The 21188-nt window shown below is 39.1% G+C and overlaps 1 protein-coding gene and 1 long non-coding RNA gene across 2 annotated transcripts in view; one reads left to right on the forward strand and one right to left on the reverse strand.

The window, feature by feature from the left end:
• The window catches only part of LOC139757394 (uncharacterized), a 183073-nt gene that overhangs the window by 126669 nt on the left and 35216 nt on the right, over nucleotides 1-21188 (reverse strand). The gene's annotated exons all lie outside the window — the stretch shown is intronic.
• Nucleotides 5163-13006, forward strand: LOC139757396 (uncharacterized). The gene is made up of 4 exons (XR_011714616.1): nucleotides 5163-5315; nucleotides 6271-6453; nucleotides 10333-10534; nucleotides 12286-13006. It is a non-coding gene; the product is annotated as an uncharacterized lncRNA (long non-coding RNA).

The raw sequence follows: 21188 nt of genomic DNA on the forward strand, positions 1-21188 counted from the left end.
TATATATATATATATATATATATATATATATATGTATATATATATATATTCCATAGCTTACCTTGAACGCTTCTTGTGTCGTGCTTCAACTCATTAAAACACGTCGCCTCCCGTATACTACATCGATCTAATTTATTCTTTCCCATGCTACTAGAATGAAGCTTTAGGAAAAAAGAGTAAAGTAATAGGAATGTGAAGAGAAAAGTACAGTAATATGGGTTTTCGAGGAGGTGCAGATCCTGCTCTGTATTATATTGCTATTTTACTGCCATGACGCTGGTTCATTCCTTCAATGCCATGGGAACGATTCACAATAACACCTGTTCTTCTCTCATCGTGAATTAACGTCTTAATGTGATCTTCTTAAGAAGGAGAACATTTTACCTTATTTTTATTTTTTGAGTAATATGGATCTAAAGAAACTGGGGTATCCAGAACTCATCGTCCGGGTTAAGTAGTCGCAGGGGATGTGACTGGAAATCGATGTCTTATTGGCAGGGGAAACTTCACAATTATCAGATTTTTCTCAACTGAGGTAAAAAAAAAAAGAAATTGAAGAATTATCTGAGGAATAATCAGGATGGTGAGAGATTGAGATGATGAGGAGGGTGGATTTTCTAGGAATATCTCCTCCCATGTTCTTTCATTATTTACACTAACACAAACACGTATTTAGTCACAGCAGTCTGTGTCCTTACCCACCGAAGCAAAAATCTATATATCCGACTTTTCACGTTTTCAAATTCAAAAGTCATTTTAACTTAGAATATGATCTATTAAGGTAACCAGTTTGTTTATCCGGAGTTATGAACTCGTGTTATGCATATTTTCCTTTATGAATAGACAGACACTCTGTAGCTGTAGATACAGATGGGCAAAATCCAACAGTTGGCTGATGATAACCTTTGATATGCATCATTAATTGTCATATTTGATTGATGATTCCGAGTGGAGGGAATCTCCATAATAAGTCAGTGATGATCAACATTCTCATGTTATCATTATTATTCTGTGTATCATTATCATTCTGTTATCATTATCATTCAGTTATCATTATCATTCTCCTACCATCACCATAATCACAACCTCGCCTTCCACCGCGAACCGTTACAATAATTTTTCAATCCTTTCCCAATAACTGCCATTTCAAATTACGGAGCGAAAATCAAATTTGTTAAATTTACGAATAGCGTAACATCGACGTCCTTTCATATCAAGAGAAAATAATATATTGAGCGATCTGTCACAAATTTTTAAACCCGTGCCGTCAGAATTAGTAGCCTCGGCTCATCTCCCGCTAAATGGCCACCTCATTATAACTTTCAGGGGAAACTAAGGCCAGGTTTGACTCTGTGAGAATTGTATAATAATGAAGTATTAAGTATCGGTAAATCATGAAGTGTTCTCACATCCATAATTGATCGGAACTTATATAGTGTTATGTGACATTTAGAGCCGCAGAAAACGGTGATATTGGGTCACTATTATATATGTCTGTTCACTGGAACTTCCTCTGGTGAATGTTCAATCATTCGGTATTTTTCCCTTGAGTCGTTGGTGCCACGTCCAGCAACATAACTGTATGCGTTTTCGACATGTCTTGTTGTATTTCATACTTGTTGGTTGCGTGTGTCTCTCAGTGAAGTCCGATAGAAAATAGATGGTTGGAATACACTTTTATTCTTGTATTTTGAGATCAAAAGGCAGTAAGTTACGCGTCACATGACAATATCATTCAGTTATGGAAGTCAACGCGTCACGCACGATTTTGATCCCTTTATTATATATATATATATATATATATATATATATATATATATATATATATATATATATATATATGTGTGTGTGTGTGTGTGTGTGTGTGTGTCTGTGTATGTGTGTGTTTAAATTATTCCATACATATATCCATGCTGTCTCGGAATATCGTCATATCAAATTAATTCATGTCTTAAGATCATATTACCCTCTGAGCTTTTCTTTCTTTCCACTTTCCTGTCTAAATATTGAATCTCGAGGATTCCACCTCATCAAGTAAGGTATCCGCAGGTCATTGTTCAACTTCAACATCAGCCTCCACACACCAGGGACACAGATGAAGATTATTAATATTTAGTGGAGAACGTCACGTGCTTCTAAATAGACATATGAAAATGGATCCAGAATTACCCATAGTAATTCATTGTTATTATTATTATTATTATTATTATTATTATTATTATTATTATTATTATTATTACATCATTACAGGGGTTTTGGAAACGGTTGGAAATTCGGTTCAAATGATATAATTTTACTATGATTATTATAGGCATCGCCTGTTATTTCATAACGTTGGAATAATCTTTTTTTATGGAATACATATAAGATGCAGAGCAATTGTGTGAATTAATTACATATATGTATTCAGTAACCATGTTTGCTAACATGGGTAAACAATGACTTCTAGTAAGTAAGCTTACCTATCTTAAGATAGCCTAGTTTACTTCACATAGATCTGTATAGCCATGAATCCAATATAGAATAAGACCGGCTGTCCCATCTATTTCATCTATAAAAACGAATCCAGCTTCATATAATCTGTTTCTTCAGATCTTTAGTCATCCTTGAAACTCCGGGAGTTTGGGAGGTTAACTTTGTCTTCTGCGGGAGATTCGAACCCACGCCTCGCTATACATAAGACTAGGGACGACGCTGGCCAATGAGACGTGGCCATCTAAAGCGTTCGTTGTCTGGCTGACTCACAGAATCAATGGCCGAGCCGACCAGAATCATTGGGAAATATAGAACACATCTGGCTCTTTAAACCCATTTTTTTTTCACAATTAGATGCAATTGTTACAAAAATTCATTCATCAAAAAGCTGATTGAGTTAACGCTATTGGCAGTGTGACTGGCGGAGTGACGTCATTACGGTAGTGTAGCATCATGGCAGGCAACGTAACCCACATTTTCTATGATAATTATAGTACACCAGGTGCTGGAGGGACTCTATTAATTTTTTACGAGGCCTGATAATATTAGAACAAGAGCCAAGAATAATTCATGTATGGGAGTGGATCAACCTAGCAAGCTGATAGATCCGATCAGAATATTTCCTTAGGGGATAACCATATCAATTATTCTCAAAGTTTCGTACGTTATGGCACTTATAATTCATTATTCTCCCAGTAACTGAAAGCGTTTATGGTTAATAGGGCAACATTGACCTAGATATTAAAATGATTACTGAAAGCATTGTAAAAAAGTAGGAGGTTAACTGTGTGGACCGTTAACTTGAAAAGAGTGGAGGAATATATATATATATATATATATATATATATATATATATATATATATATATATATATATATGATAAGCTAGCGGGGGGCTGGAAATCCTCCCCTCTCGGTTTTTTTTTTTAATTTTCCAAAAGAAGGAACAGAGAATTGGGCCAGGTGAGGGTATTCCCTCAAAGGCCCAGTCCTCTGTTCTTAACGCTACCTCGCTAATGCGGGAAATGGCGAATAGTTTGAAAAAAAAAAAAATATGATAAGCTATTGTGTCTGACATTCTGAAAGAAAAATCTTCCTCACTAGAATGATTTTCGACATTCTTAGCTCTGTGCGAAGCCATTTATCGGATCATCAATTACCTACAAATGTCAGGTTCGCACAGTGTGTTAATTTTGTATATTTTTGATAACTGGAAGAAGATAAATATCTTGCTTCACGGATCATGAGTGAAATAGTTTATTAATGGTAGAAGGAATCACCGTAAGAGACGTGTTGTTGTATGGCAAATTATATATATATATATATATATATATATATATATATATATATATATATATATATATATATATATATATATAGAATTATATGTATAATATGGTAAGCTGACCCACACGGGTTAGGTTTTAGGGCCAGTTTGGCCTCGTAGGTTTGTGCTCAATCATCATATAATCAAGGGTGCAAGAATGATTTTGATGGCAACACATGTGTCACATTGTTGCCAGATACATCTTATGGACGGGATCCCTCAGCGATGTGGCTTGTGTCAATCATTTAAATTAATCATTTACTTGTGGACAGATCGCTTAATACAGTCAACAGAGGACTCGTAATTTTACGTAACCTATACTAAGATACTTAGGCTTGGTGGGTAAATATAAAGATCTTGGCTTGTATTGGTTAAATCATCTGAAGTGGAAAAGAAAAAAAATTCCTGTATGTCTACTTTTCATTGACTTGGATGTGTAGATTATGTCTTGGCTTGTCACGAAATAATGAGATAATGTCACGAAATTCATGAGGAAAAACATGCCATAGATATCTTTCTTGGGCATTTGTGATGCTTCTCCGTTGTCTGGTAGCCGAAAATGCTTTGTGATTAATATTTATTTACGTAAATAATCGTTATCTGGGTCAAATGGTTTGTCGATAAGTAGATATGACTAACAAACAACATGCGTGTCAGTGATTTATATGTGAATCCGAAGCTGCAGAAAACGATATCGTGGATTATTATATTCATACGTTGTAAGTAAAATCAGACAGTGTTATTTTCGGTTGATGATTTCATGCTTAACACGTATCAAAGCCAGAATAATTACTTCACTACTGGTTTGGCTGCATCCCAACTGTGTCCAGTGTGATGGACCAACGGAGTCCCGGTATCTGTTGTGGTATAAACTAAATAACTGTAATTGTCTGAAACTTTTCTAATCTTCGTGAAGGAGCCATGGATATTAGCCAATACTTCTTATGAAAACTAACCCAATTAAGTATGGTTTCTAAGTCCAGAGAAAACGTATGCTTGTGTGTATTTCAAGACCACAAAAATAACGTTAAGATGAGGGCTATATAACGGGGTCGGGGAAGGGTACGCGTAGTTACAAGCATCAAAACAAAGGATTTGTTGTCAACCAACATCTCGTTTTACGTAAAAAAAGAACCATGCATAAATGTTTATCTACTTGTATATACATTATTTTATTGTATGTATGTGTATATATTCGTTACTATACTCGTTTACACGGGTATATTAGAATATTATGAGGTTCGGATACTGCGTTAACAAGCAGTTCCCTCGTTAAGCGTCGCCCTTGGCCATGGTTACCCCCCCAGCCCCCCCGGATCACCGCCCGTCTGTCCTCCGCTTACGTCATCAGGTGACCGAGTGCTGGGGAGGGAGGAGGTACAAATTTTTGTGCTGCTCCGCCGAGCATTTCCCCGCTTTCTGCCCAGGACCTTCCGCTTTAAGAGTAATTACAGCAGTGTAGGAGGCCTTGCTGATCGCCCTCGAAGTTCAAGAGAGGCTCTGTCGCCGGATGGGTAGGTGTACGAGTGGATTATACGTCGGGTAGCAGGTGTTCCCTCACGATCCAATATGGTGGTCCAGGTCGGAATGGTCAGTGGTGGTGGCTTAGTTATGTCGAGATATCGGAATACACATTCGCTGTAGATTAGGTCAGCCATGTAGCAATACTTTAGAGGTGAAAAAAGCTTTTTTTTTACGTAGAAGTAGGTTCATAAAGGTGGTGAATTATCCCACTCGTTTCGTAACGGAAAACGTTTGAATACATGCGCGCGCATCGTTATACTGCTTGATGTTGTCTTGTGGGCTTTGAGGGTTTATCTTAAATGCAGTACGTCAGATAACGTCTTTAGACGTCCAGACTAACGTTAGATATAACCAGTGTAGATATAGCGGACAATAATGATCAGTTACGGTATGTGTGAGATCCAGTCAGAGGTAATCGTTATGTTGCCGACATTTAACTTTGGCATCAACTGGATCTTATATTATTCAAAGTTAATTTAGGTTAGGTTAGGTTAAGTTAGGTTAGTTAGTTGTGGCTTTTTTGTCCAGTTGCTGTAGCACGAATTAATTGTCATTAATGAACACTTAAGTGTAGGTAAGGAAAGATTTTTAAACTTGAATGTGTCAGATGTTATTGCAAGGATTAGCATGTTGTATTCTTACAGTACTAAAACTTAATGAATTTAAATATTTGGGTTGGCCGACTGATTAATTGGTTTCATTTTATATAACCCAAGATTACCTAATTAGCCTTGCTTAGGTTATAATTATTTTTCTGGTAAACTCTCGGGGAAGTTTAGAGAATAACGCATTAATATCATTTTAATATTTATAATGATTGTAGATTATAGGGAAAAAAATTACATTTCGCAGTGGGTCGACATCCTCACATTCACTGCGAACTACAACTCTCACAACTCACAATAGTGATCACAAATTATCTATTGACACCTTTTTTTTTTACAGACAGTGGCTAACAAACCGAGAGGTGACTCTGTGCAAGAATTTAATTGCTTGTTAAGCGGAAAGGAATTCGTCGTCATCTTCTGGCGAGATTACTCATCTGGACCCGACCCTCTCCTGAGTGGCTGAGTCTGAGTTTGCTGGGAAGCACTCATGGCACCAGAGATACTTCCTACCACATAGCAGGTAATTATATGAGTCATAATGTTATTAGGTTGTTATAGAGGTCGTAATACTATTTACTGTGGCTGAACGTTTGGTGTCCGGGCTCCCGCTAAGCTGGAGGTCAGGTCTTAAATTATCCCGTAATTGTGATCGCGATTCTGGCGTGAATATGATATGGCCGGAGGTTTTTGGTCCTGGTGTTTATTATATATTGCAATGCCACTCAGTTGACTGAAAATTAGTTGTAGAGTTCTTGCAGTTTACAAGACTGAAGAGTAATGGAACAGTGTTATTTGCGTTTTCACTTTCACAGTAGTCCTGTTAATGCGGCAATTTGATATATAAGAAATTATAACCCATTTAATATCCACATTCGTTTTACGTAATGTTTTAAGTAATTTATAGATTTTTGCGGGTTGTTTTTCAAATGAATTGATATAGTTTTGACGCGTCTAAGGAGGGCGAGTTTTCCATGTAAGGTCCTATAATTTTCATTGGTTGAGTGTATGACATTGTATGAGGTAAGCTACCATATGGGACTACCTCTTTGTAGAACAGTTAGACATTCTTTGGTTCTCCAGCAAACACTATGAAGGTAACCTTTGATGGATGAAACATTTTGAAATGTATGCGTAGCGCTTCTTGAATTTGACTGGTCTTGGTAATTTGTGATATTTCTGTCTTCAAAAACTCGGTTATCCTATTACAATTTAAGATGTATTAAATTGTTGCGTTAAACACATTTGTTTCTAGTTCATAATGCTTATTTTAGGTAACAAGTATTTAGTCGGATGTAATTTCGTTATGGAAATGTAGTCATAATTGTTTAAGATTCTGTTTACATTTCTGGGCTGGGCTTTATCGTAAGAGTAATACATTCATATGTTGTCATTAAATCCAGCAAGACCATTGTCGTATGATAATGATTATAATGATTGGCCAGAAAAGGAATTCTTTTCCTTGGAGGGAAAAGTGTTCCTTAACCTCGTCCATACAAGAAAAAATTGATTAAACTTTGAGAAAAAACCTACCCTAATCTTTTCCGAATATAGGAAACGTGTCCCCAATTCCATTGTTCTCGGCACAAAGCCATTTACTTGACAAATGTTATCGTCTGTGATGTCTTTTGAGCAATCTTTTCTCGTAAATCAATAAGCCTCTCATTTTTTTTCATTTTTTTTTGTGTGTGTCGCCGAGGGGCCCCTGAACTGCCTTGCCTGATTTGAATAATCATTGGAAGCAACTATTGGCTTTCAAATGTTTAGGGAACATTGTGTGTGTGTGTGTGTGTGTGTGTGTCCCCGTTTGCTCTCGAAAGTAGGAAAATGAAAATGGTGAGGTGCTCATGGATTATCTTAAATGGACGTGACCCCGGCTGTTATTAGAAAACTCGGGAGGATCTTTGAATGTTATGATGTCGTGTAAAGGCCATTATCGCCCCCGGTGAAGCTTCCTTCCATGGATCCTCCAAAATGAGGGAAACTGAATTTTTATTTTAGTGTTCATTGGCGATAGTCAAGTTCACTTTTCGTTACCCGTACAGTCGTGTTAAGTCCAGGCTGACCTGTAGTGTATTTCTGTATATTATTTAACACCTGTTAGCACGTGGAAGTGAATACCTTTACCTACAAGGTACCAGTTTAATGTAGTTTTATGTTCATGATAAAAAGTAATGATAGAACACGTATTGTTGATACTGTTTCCTTTAAATGCATAATAATTTCATCGAATCTGATCTACGTAACTTTTAATGAACGTTCAGCAGAATTTCATATGTGCTTTACTTTAATGTCTCTCACTCGTGGGTCTTACATAAGCTTACTTATTCCTCTGTTATGTCCTTTCATGAGAGAAAATGTGACTCTCCTAAACGCTGAAGTGTGTTACGCTTCAATATTTGTTTTAATATGTAATGTTTTCTGCCCCTCATACTTTGATGTGCCTTATATTTTTGTCCCGTTTATACTTTGTGATCTGCTCTTTGATATGCCCTGTATATTGATGGCCATATACTTTTATGTATATGGACATGTCCTTTAATATTGTCCCCTTCATGTAGCTTCTGTGTATATATATATATATATATATATATATATATATATATATATATATATATATATATATTTAAAGTCATTTATACTGACCCATCCTATTCTGTTATGATTTGACCTTCTCGATTTTAAATACTTTTACAATTTTCTCTTACTTTGGCATGACATGCATACCACTTTCCTTCACTTGAACAAAATTCTGCGGCGATAATGTCCTGTATTACGACATAGGTATCTTTTTATTGTCTATACTTTGCTCTATCACGAGGATTGTAGCCTGATTATATGTAATATTTTGTTGCTACTTCTGCTTTAAGGTTTCCCATACTTGGAGGTTCTATATACTCTAAGGTTACCAACCGTTTGATACCATTTAAGCCAGTGATTATCTGTTTGTTGTACTTTTCGTAGAGTTTACTAACTGGGTTGTAAACTTAAAAACGTTTTTAGGTTTACATACATGTTAGATTGTAAACTCCTTTGCAAGAGTGTGTGTTTAAATTGTGTTCATCTTTGATTCAGGCCGATCACTTACACTTGATTGTCACTCTCCGTTCCTCAAAGCCATCATCATTGAATTCACAGTCGACTTAAACTTCAAAGTAAACGTATTTCACGAGACTTTGATTTGTAGATACATTTGGCAGAGCTATTGCATGGTGGAGGAGACAGAGGGATAATAGTAGGTTCTGTGTGTATTTATTTACATATTTTTCCAGTACGTGGGAGAGTTCTACACTAGATGGGGTCCCATCTCGAACTTATATTTCAACGAAGAGACTTAAATATTTGTGTACTTCCGGTGTTCACAGTTTTTACTAGGTGTTTAAATGGCCATTCTACTAGGTTGTAACCAACCCTACAAACCAACCTATTTTTTTCCCCCGCGTGACCTAACCGAACCTGCCTTGACCTCCTAGTGGGGGCGAAAGCAAGGTCATCCCACTACACCCTGGGGTCTTCGACCTCTGATGACCTTAGGCACCACCCCCTCCTTGACCTCTATCGACCTGGCTGTCATGAGGCACCGCAACACACTCATTATCTACCCATCGTTGGTCAACGCCACCACCCCTGACTCGTGTCATTGTTCACCTTCGCTACTTTCGTTTTCTCCCAAAGCCTCGCCATCCTAACGGCCAGTCATCACTCTCTCTCTCTCTCTCATTTTGTCACGGACCAATGAACCTCATCTTCGCAACTCTCGTTTGTCATTTTAACAGTTTTTCTTCCCCTTCTGTGTTGCTCTTCCCATTTTTCAGGAGCTTTTCTAAGCCGGTTTTACATAATCGTATTGATTTTTTTTTCATGTGTCACTTTCTAGTGTGTGTGTGTGTGTTAGAGAGAGAGAGAGAGAGAGAGAGAGAGAGAGAGAGAGAGAGAGAGAGAGAGAGAGAGAGAGAGAGAGCAAGTCATAAATTCCTTCAATTCCTTTTCAATGTGATTTGTATTTTTCTTATTTAAGAATATTTCCATTGTCTTCGTGGGGTTTCAGAGGCATATAATAGGACTATGACTATGTAGGGGTAGGATGCAGATTGTGAATGAGGGCGATAGGAAGAGGAAAATAAAAAAATGAGCAATAGAAGATGGGGGAGATGGGATTACTAAGGATTTGGTGGAGGATTACGTCTCATTCCTAATGAGTACTTAACGTTCACGGGGTCGTGAACAGAGGGATGTTCTTCAGTCTTGATAACTGTTAGTGGACTTGCATTAGAAATCCTGGGATTAATATGTTCTTAGATTTTGGGAATCCAATGGTTGTTGAAATTATTTAATTATTGTTGTTATTATTATTATTATTATTATTATTATTATTATTATACTGTTATCCGTTACATTGTAGATGGCGCCCTTTTCGACCAGCTTCACAGTAAGAGGAACAGATGATGCTGTGGTTACTTAAGTGTAAGATGAGCACATATGCTTGTGCCTCTTAACACAAGCAAGCATTGGGTCGCCGTCACTCATAATTATGAGAAGCAGTAACAGAGGGTTTTACCATCGTTCATGAGGAGCTTCGCGACTGTGTATTCAGCTGGACAGAGGTATGTCATAATCTTGCCCCAACACATGTCAATTCATGCTGTATACAAGCGTCGTGGAGAGAGGGGGGCTGGAGGAAGTAGGCAGTGGACATGTGGGCGGGGGAAGTGTATAGAGAGGTGAACTACAGTGGACTATAAAATGGGCGAGAGGGCAGAGGTCATAGATGCATTGGGGAGTATTTGGAAAAGGAGGTCACTGTCTAGTTAGGGCAAATATGAGTTTATTTCATGGTGTAGTGCTTCACAAGGTGCCTCTGTTTACAAAGTAAAGTATTTCTTTATCTTTGGCTTATTATAATTTGTTCAGTGGATGACCATTCAAGTGGAGCAGTATTTAGCTTTGCTTTTGTACCAGTATTTGTTCATTTTCGTCAACTTTCTCTCTTAGTGAGTGTTCCATCGTCATTCCATTAACTTTGCAAATAGCTCGTGTATCGTGGTGTAATGAACCAAACGTTTTAAAAAAAAAGAAATGATAAATTGATATGAGCAAACAGGACACTGGTTTGAACAGCAGACAATTAATGGTGATGTGATTGAAGTTTGTTATTGATGTTGTTAGGCATCCGGGTTTTGTGAAGAGAGAAGAATCTTAACTAGTTAGATTATATTAGATACAGTGTCAGTAAATTCATGTTTTGGGATTTCTTAATGGATTTGTCACGATTTTCTGCACGTAGATGTTACATTTTTACTGTAGAAATTGTCATCTTTTACTCTCATTGTTCGTTGGAATTTTGCAAACAAAACTGAATGTTCATATAAAAGGATTTGTATTAAAGCTGCAAGAGTAATTATTAATTCATCCAATCCGATCTGACACGAATCGAGATTATCAATGGTGATGGCAATTACATTTTTTTCTTTTTTATCTAAGTAACAACTATAATTCTAAAGACCATACATGTAAGTTGGATGATTACTACAAGATCCTGAGATCTGAAAGACAGAGTTATTCCCAGTAAAACACTCAAGTCATATCTATAGTGGCACTTTATTTCTTTTTTTTATGCAGATGTTTACCTGAAATCGCTTTAAAACTTTAAAAGCCAAGTACAGTGATACTTTAATATTTTTTCTTATGCAAGTATTTTTATGAACCGTTTTGTTAAAAGAAAGCCTAGTGTTTAGTAAAAGGCCTAGTTTTGTGATAAAAAGACTAAAAAAGGCCTAGTGAATAATAAAAGCCTAGTCTGAAATTAAAAGCTTAGGATATGAAATAAAAGTTTAGTAATTTCTGAAAAGCCTATTTTTTTTTTTTTTTTTTTAAGAGAGTTTAGTCATGTGGTACTTTATGGATTTTTTGTTTTTTCATTTATCAATTCAAGAGGGAGAGATTTAAACTTGTTGATATTTTGAAATAATACAGAACGGCAATGATATTTGTGATAGTGTGAATGAGGTTTCTTTATAAATAATGTTTTCATATTGGGATTTCAGATGTAGATAGTTGGATAGGTGTATGGTTAGGGGAGTAAAAATAAAACAGGTGAGGAGAGAAGAGTACAGGTGACGTTGAAGAATTTCTTGAGATGATACTGGGAGAGAGATTGGAGAGGGTTTTGGGGGATTTTTTTTTTTTATCCTTGATAAATACTTTATGTTCATGGAAAGGGATTATGTAACCTAACACAATCATGGGAGATTTCTGTTGGTGTCATATACTAGAAATATCCCAGGATTAGTGTACTCCTGTACTGATATAAGCCCATGATTTTTTTTAATGTTTTGCATATTTTTGCACTTTGCAGGTGATGGCCTTTCAACCAGCTGTGAGTGTCATCAGTATGAGGAGCACAGGTGGTGCTTGAATGTATCAGCTTGGATCACTACGCTCTGTCTACTGCAAGAGGAGGAGGAACACATCCAACAGTGCTCTCCTCCCTTGTATTTAATCACATAGACGCAGGTACATCAAATGCTTATTTCAACACAAGGTTCCCTGCAGTGTATTTCTATATGTGTACCATGTTTTTATGTCTGTGTGCTCACACACACACACCCCAGCCCAACCCAGGTTGTGGAGTCATTTGTTGACCCAACCCGAATAGGGAGGATGGAGACCTGTGTGGGTTGAGTGTAGGCCGAGTGCCACACCCACGTTTGCAATCTACACTGGTTCGACCCTGGGACTTGCTTGTGCTGACGCATGGTCAGTAACGCTAACCACAACACTACACCACTGGGACCTGTGTACAATATCACCCACAGTTTATCTTCCATCAACACTTCCGAGACATTCTGGATCAGGCCACCACCACACCTTGCTTCATCCAGTCGATGATTTCTGCCTTTTTCTTCAACATAAAGCAACTAACGCTTTCTCTTACCAGTTCAGGAGGAACTAACTAAAGCTATCTTAATGTTATTGTTAAGGGAAGGATCCCATTTCCCCAAGATATTGTCCAACAGTAAGACTGAAGTGATTTAGTTATATCGGTTTCATTAATGCCAAGTAGAGATCAAAACAAAGCAATGATAGTATCTGGTGGTATGCACGCTGTGAATACGTTTGAGAACAAGACTAGATAAATACATCAAGTCCACTACTTTACATTATTTTCGCAGTTACATTTGGTAGGTTATTCTCTGAATTCTCTATATACCTTCCTCCTTGTTCCACAGTAATATGTGAGTTTCAGATATCATCCGCTATCACACAGCCTCGGAAGGTCAGAGTGGGGGTCTGTTGCTATTTGAACTCCTTCGGATTTCTTTGTATCTTCCTGGGTTGACGTTCTCTACAGGGGAGTTTTGTAGGGAATTTTAAAATGTGCAAAATGTTTCGGAAGGTTGACTTATGGATCTGTTATACACGAGTGTAGGCTACTTCTCAGTCACCCAACTATACAAACGCTTCTGTCATTCCTGATCGCTTGTGTCTGGTTTATATTTGATTTTCTCTGTAAACCAAATGAAGTCGACTAAATTCATTATACTAACAATGTCAGTTACTCCATCACCTTGGTAAAGGTGCTTACACACATTTCTTTTTATAATTTCTCAACTGATAGAAGCAACAGAAGTGGAATGTTTGTGGTAGTGGAAGAGTTACGAAAATCATAGATCAGTGAGAAATTCTTGCATATTAAAGATAGAAAACTTCGCATATAGCTAAGGAGGCACAGATGATGATATTCGTTGATTTAAAGCGACATAGTCATTAGGACTTTCTTAAACGTATCTGTGGTACAAATTTCAACCACTCAGATTCGTAGATCATTCCATCCTGTTGAAGAAAACGTATTTTGCTTCACTCGAGATAAGACGTTTGCCCACGAGTTTGTAACCATTACTACGAGTTAAATCAGATCAATTCATCCTTATGTGCTTCGTTATATCGAGATTATCGAAGCCTCTGATCATCATGAATACCTTTACCAGGTCACTCCTTAACCTTCTCTTTTCAGTAGTAAATACATACCAGGTCATTTGATCGGTTCTCACAGGATTTGTTTCTCAGTCCAGTGATAACCCTAGTAGCTCGCATCTGTACACTTTCCATTCTGTCTTGTCTTTCTTCCAGTAGGATAACCAAACCTGACCACAGTATTCAAGATGGGGATGGGGACCGCCTTACCTAGAAATCCAAGAGTTTTGTTCGTCTTTATAACTGCTTCTGTGCACTGTGTACCTAGATTTAAATCGCCGGAGATTACGACACTTGTGTCTTTTCCTTCATTTACTCTATGCAGCTCAACAGCATTCGTACCGTAGCTTGCATTTACATTTTTACTTATGACATATAAACATCATGTCTTTGATCATGCACACACACACACACACACACACACACACGTACATAGACCAGCTTAAGCCAAGTACCCATTGATCGACCAGTCCTGAGGAGAGGATGAACACCTGGGATGGGCGTGGGCAGACTGCCAACCCTAGGATTTGAACCTATGCGGATGCTACTTCGGGCTGCCCACTACACTATGGAGGTGTGTGTGTGTGGGGGGGACTAGAATACAGTGAGCACAGATTAAGCATTTCATACATGTGATTAAGCATAACATGCACGTGAAAAAAAACCTATGTTGAATAAGTTTGAATTTTGTGTGATTGATTAATTTTGATGATAGCTACATTGAAATCAAGTGGGACTGATATGAAATAATTTATTTCCCGTGCATCGGTATATACCATATGGGAATCAGATTGAACCATTTCGGAATCATAAGAATGGGAGGTAATGTTGCAGTGTGTTTGTTATAACGAAGTGTATTGTTATTTGCCACCGTGAAATACACTGTATTTGTCTAGATGCATATTTATATCTTGAAATGCAACTACTATTTGTTATCAGGTATATTTTATGTGACAATAGTATATTGTAGATTAGGTCTGATGTTGAATTGTACTGATGACAATTTAGTTGTTATTCTTACTGGTAAAACGTGAATTTAGATTGTACTCAGGTGTATTTCTCGTTCCGTGATATTTGACCTCTGAACTTGTGGCCCGAGTAAAACACTACATTCTTATAGCGTAACGCTGGGGGGGGGGGGGGGGGGTCATCAAATCTCCAACAGCCGATAGAAAATTTACCCTGGTGACCTATGACACCTTCTGGTCTCGTCGTCGTCGCCCAAAGCTGGCGAATACCGTGTTGGGCTAACCCTGGTGATGACCTGCTCTCACATGCCCGGTGGATAACGTGTGGGTATGTAGTTACCATCATTAGTGTACCATCTCAGCAACCCTTTTTCACGGTGTTCCGTCGGTCAGTTTTTTTAAGGTCGCGATTCAGTCGTGAGTTGGCAACCGTTGGATTCGTTCTGGAGTGACCAACCACACGCAGGTCACATCCACGCGGACCACCTGCCAGGTTAGGAATGAGGCAGTGCAACTAGATAAAAAAAAAATAGAGTATGATTAGATATTTGATTATCGTCCTTTTCTTATAATAAAGGATCTATTTGCCCTCTGATCTTGGCAAGGTAGCGTCAGGAACAAACGAATAATGGCTTTCTTTGGCCACACTCAGCCTCGCATCATCCTGTGTAGATTGAGAAACATTGAGATTTTTTAAGAGACTTTCTCGAAAATAGGCAAGTCCAGTTTCACCCACGCGTTCAAATGTTCGTTGAAAACTCCTTGAATTTCGGCCATATGGTGCTGTTAAGGGAATGGGTCATGGCTTTGTATTGACCCGAGGGACCAGCCTAGTGCCGTGTGTCTAAAAAAAACACGTCTCCGGGTCGGCCGCTGGAATCGAACCCGGGGTCTTGTGATTGGATAGAGCCCCGTAACCAAATACGATATGATTCACAAAGTTATTAAGGACTTTGATCTATGCTTACCAGGACATAGAAGGTTTCTGTTGTTGAGGTATGTGTAGAGTTAGTAGTGGACTCCCAGTTGTATAGATTTCTATATCACACGTATAGAATTCTTTTACTTTTCGTGATAGTTTCCCAACCCTGCCAGTTTTCGATGCTCTGAGGTTTTCAGGCAATAGTGAGATAAAGTATCTGCCTGACATGGCAGTAAAAGTGGTGGTGGTTGTGGTGGAGGGGATCCACTTCCCTCCACACACACACACACACACACACACACACACACACACACCCTAGCAGCACTTGTCACCAGCCCTCCTCCATATTGTAACACATAGGGAGACACTTGCGGTTTTCTTTAATGCAGTTGTGGGGCTGGGGCGTTCCGTGCCAGGTTGTGGTTCGTGTTGTTGTGTGTATGACAGTTGTAGTCGGTACGACGGGGTTGGGACCAGTATGACGAGGTTATGGCCAGTATGACGGGGTTGTGACTAGTATGACTGGGTTGTAGGGCATTATGTGGGGTTGTGGATAGTAGAGGGAGTAGGAGGTTGCAGCGAGTATGACTGGAAATAAGTATTATTCACACTATGAACTGTTATGATATATATATATATATATATATATATATATATATATATATATATATATATATATATATATATATATATATATATCCTTGGCACTACTCAGCCCACAGTTCAAAATATAATTCCATGATCAGATATTCTCTGACCATTTCAGTAACTTTTATATTTTTGACAAAAATCGTCAGAATACGCCACGCATCACCAGCTTTTGTTTTATGTATTTGTGTGAACTATTGTCGCTTTTAATAAAATCGAGATGCATCTGATTATTTTTTATTATCATTATTATTATCATTATTATTATTATTTTTATTATTATTATTATTATTATTATTATTATTATTTTATTATTATTATTATTATTATTATTATTATTATTATTATTATGTGGGGAATTATAAACTGTAGTTCCATTCAGACGGAAGTTGATTGACCCAAGGTGTTTTCCTCAGTTTCGTGAACACTAAGATGAAAAAAGATTTGACTTAAAAAAAAGACATAATGTTTCAGCTCACGGTGTCTTACACTCGACATCCCCAGATAGTAATAAATACTTATTAGACATTTAAGTTGAATTTATAAAGGTAAATTAAGGCCAGTAAAATGGCTGACTCTTTTACTGTTTAGAAAGAAAACAGTTGGAGTATATGGGAATGACAGATAACAGAAGACCTGATGGTCTATGACAAGGTTATCTACTGGAGGACAGTACATGGGAAGGACAGATAACACAAGACCTGATGGTCTATGACCAGGTTATCTGCTGGAGGACAGTACATGGGAAGGACAGGTAACACAAGACCTGATGGTCCATGACGAGGTTATCTGCTGGAGGACAGTACATGGGAAAGACAGATAACACAAGACCTGATGGTCTATGACAGGTTATTTGCATATTTCCGGTAGGATCAGTGTACGTGAATATCATGAAGTGAAGATGAGCCAGAGACGATAATAGTTGACCCAACTCCTAAGCTTTCGTGCTGTCTACATGGCAGGAGTTTATCTAATAAGGGTCAGTTTTAGTTATTCTTGGTACGGAAGATCAGTCATCAGTATCGGCTAATCGATGAGTGGATAGATAGTGGTCCAGGGATTAATGACAGTTAATTAGGTCACTGGTGATTTAGTGGGTTGTTGGGTTAGATGCATATGGGTGCAGAAAGTATATAAAACCAGGAACATGGTGAGTAGAAGTATAATATTAGAATGAAAGGGAGAAATACTGGAGTATGAAGACATGCTTTAATTAGTTAAAGGGAAGAGGGGAAGCCAAAACATCAAATATTCTTTTAGAGGCAAGAGAAAGTCGTATTGGTATCCTAACTCTGGCAACGAAGTATTGATCCAGATCCAAGAATATGACAATATTGATCGTTTAACACACACACATAAAGCGAGCAGGATTGCTTGAAATTTTTAAGATGACTTACAAAGACTCCACAGTTGGTGGTCACAAATGAAATGTAATCCCGAGAAGATGTAATGAGGATGTGACAGTGTGAAAGAAGACCTTAGTATGATTGTTATGTGGCAGGATATAACCTTCAGGACGCCTTCTGCGAGAGGAACTTAAACAGTCACATTCCATAAACTGTTTCCCGGGGCCCCGCGCGTGTGGAGGACGGTCGAGGAGAGAGAGACACGGTCTCTGCTGGCATATACCAGAATAGCATTCAAGTATGAGGTTTAGGAAGGTGTTTAGCGAGCTGTACTTATCCTACGTAAGGCCAAACAATTTGATTTTCGTCTTTAGGTATCGCACCTAAAGAAGCAAATAGTTAATAGAGAAGGTCCAGAGGAGGGCAGGAAAGTTGGTACCACAATTAAGAAAGATGAGTTACAGGGAACGGCTTGTGGCTTTGAATTTACCCCCCTGGTCAGAGAAAGGAGGAAGGGGTGACCTGATCACAGTCTTTTAAGTTTCCAAACTTGGATGGTGTCGAATGAATAGTTTGTCGAGAGATGTAAGGATAGAGCGACCACAGGGACATGGCATGAGATCAAGCAGGAAATTTGGTGAAAACGATGGAAAAGAAAGTACTTCTATAGCATGAGGATGGTGGATGACTGGAACAGGACATAGTGAAACTGACAACATACAGGATTTAAGTTGTATGGTAGTAGAGAAAGTTCGAGAGGGAGAGGGGGGGGAGGGGAGGTGGCGGGGGGCTACGAGTGTAGAACTCGCTTGCCATACAGTGTGAGTGGAATAAAAATATTGAGAGACAACATAAAGAAATTCAGTTGTGTGATGGAGACTGTAGAGTACAGTACAGATTGGTAATTACACTGAAGGACAAAGATCCTGAGTCACTCAAAATCTTGAAAATGATCCTGTTCGAAGCTGTTCTGAACTGTCATTGTGTACGTGTGTAGAAGTTGAGGTCGATACAGCCTTAACCAGGCGCAGGTCAGGTCCCTCCCAGTGTACACCATGGATGGCGTGCAGGTCGAGGATTCAACCTCCTCTGCAAACACCAGAAAGATCTTTGGGTAATGGTGTCATGGATCATGTTTAAGACCAATTACAATCATATTTAACACCTCGGGATTGATCGCCAGCGTCGCTATTAATTTGATTATCAAAAACTCAAACAACGATTTTGATTACTCGGTGTTGTTGATGGATGGTTGTTTGATCAATGGGTGTTGACCGGCCGTTGTTTTCACAACACCCACGCGATGTTGATTCATTAATCGTGACATCTGACGTGACTGTGTTGTTAAGTCGTGAAATATTAGACTTCAGAACCATCGTATATCATAGTTTATTTGAAAAATAAATGAAGGATCGTCTTGTACAGGACAATACGTATAACAACATGTACATTCCCTTTAGGAAGGCACTCAAATGTATGACAGTTTGACACAATCTGAAACGAAAGACATCTAACTTTGACGAGGGACTGTATTGTGTCCCTCCGCACCTTCGCTGTCATGTTTGCCATGAGGGGATGTGCCACCAAACTCATGTTCACTGCGCTTTGATGAATGGGCATTCACTTCATCTTCGACAGATGCATCTTCACCCTCGACACAGCTGTCTATACTTTCTCGACAGGCGCGTGTTCTGCTAGATGTCAAAGGGACGTCCTCTCTACACTTCTACCTCTACCTTTTCTAGATCTTCACGCTCGACGCCATCCATAGGCGTTTGACCTACCATGTTATGGTCAGGTCAGACGATGCCTCTGCCCGCTCGACCCCACTACCCCTGGGGTACCCTGAGGGAGGTCAGAGTGAAGGTCGTGAGTGATGGTGATCAATTCTCAACCCAGGGTTAGGATTGTAGGATGGAATGGAAGTAAAGAGAGAACAAGAAAAGTTTTTTTTATGAAAGTTTGTGTAATTATGATAAACTTTATCATATTTACCAGTTATGCTTACGGGGGTAGAGAGTTTTACCACTCGTGGGGCCCCAGCTTTTGAACCTATAGGTTTTGATTACCTTTATTCATATTAGAGGGAAAAATCAAAATTACTGAATCCCTGATACAGTCATCCGATCCTCCATCTCATCTCAAACTTGGAATAAAACCCAAAGAACAAAACCACGGAGTTATGTTGCGTTTTATGTTGCGTGGCTTTCACAAGACAGGTTCTGTAGGAGGTTGAGGTGGTGGAGTGGTGCGAAGCTGCCTTGGGATAACGCATGATCGTCTCTTGGGCCTCCAGCTTGCAGTAGGCCTATATTGTATTATTAAGGGAAAGAGGAAGAGGAGGATTGAGGAGGTCAGAGCCGCCACGGGGAGGTGAAATGGCAACAATAGGGATGTGGATAGGAGGAGCAGGGTAGCTTCCAAAGGAGGGACGGTGTGGGTTGGAAGAGAGGGAAGGACAGAGAGGGAGGGAGGGAGGAAGGAAGCGGATTGAGGGAGAGGGAGAGATGAGCGAAAGAAAGAAAATAGTGAAAGCCGTGATGTGTTCAGGATGATATACAGACACAGGGAAGGGGAGGTAGTTAGGGAACAGCGTGTGTCTCAGCTGCAGGAGAACCTTAACATGTCTTAGAGCTCTTCCCTTCACCAGGTCCTGTAGCGTCCTCTCACATCAACCCCAAGTCACAGGTCAAAGGCTGGGCCATTATACCCTAGGATCTCACATCGTGCTCAAGGAGTCCTACTCGCGTACTCAGGGGTCCTACTGTTGTGCTCAAGGGGTCCTGCCGTCGTGCTCCAGGGTTCTACCGTTGTTCTCAAGGACCGTACCGTCGTGCTGTAAGGCCATAGTGTCGTGCTAGAGGAGATAAAACAGCTTGACATATGTAGACATGATCTACCTGGTTTAATCGGCATCATAGTTGAGGATTTCTGACACTACAGGTAGAGACTGGTCCTATCTGGTGAGTTGACAGAAGGGCTTTTGATGGCCTTCCAGACGCGAGTTCTGGATCAAGAGTTGACAGGAGAGAGATCAGATCGTAAGTCTTCTTGCTTGTCAAGGATCGTTGATATCATATAGCAAGTTTTCCATCGTACTGGTTGGTCCAGTGTACATTCGGGCGTTCCAGCGGAGGTTGGCGATCCAGCAATGATTCGGGGGGGGGGGGGGGGGGGGCCACAGAAAGACTTCCAGTGGTTCTATAGTGATCAAGTGAAGGATTATATCCTATCTTGACCTGAGGTTTTCCAGCAGAATGTTGTGTTCTTCTTGGCCTCAGGGGTGAGGATGTTCCAGGTGACGATGGTGTTGTAGGAGGCCTTGGAGTGTTGGTTGTCCAGTCGAGGATCTTATACTTCCTGACCTGGAGAATTGATGGTCTTACTGGACTCGAGTTAC

This window comes from Panulirus ornatus, chromosome 26 (assembly GCF_036320965.1).
Source record: "Panulirus ornatus isolate Po-2019 chromosome 26, ASM3632096v1, whole genome shotgun sequence".
In the NCBI taxonomy this organism is placed as follows: domain Eukaryota; kingdom Metazoa; phylum Arthropoda; class Malacostraca; order Decapoda; family Palinuridae; genus Panulirus; species Panulirus ornatus.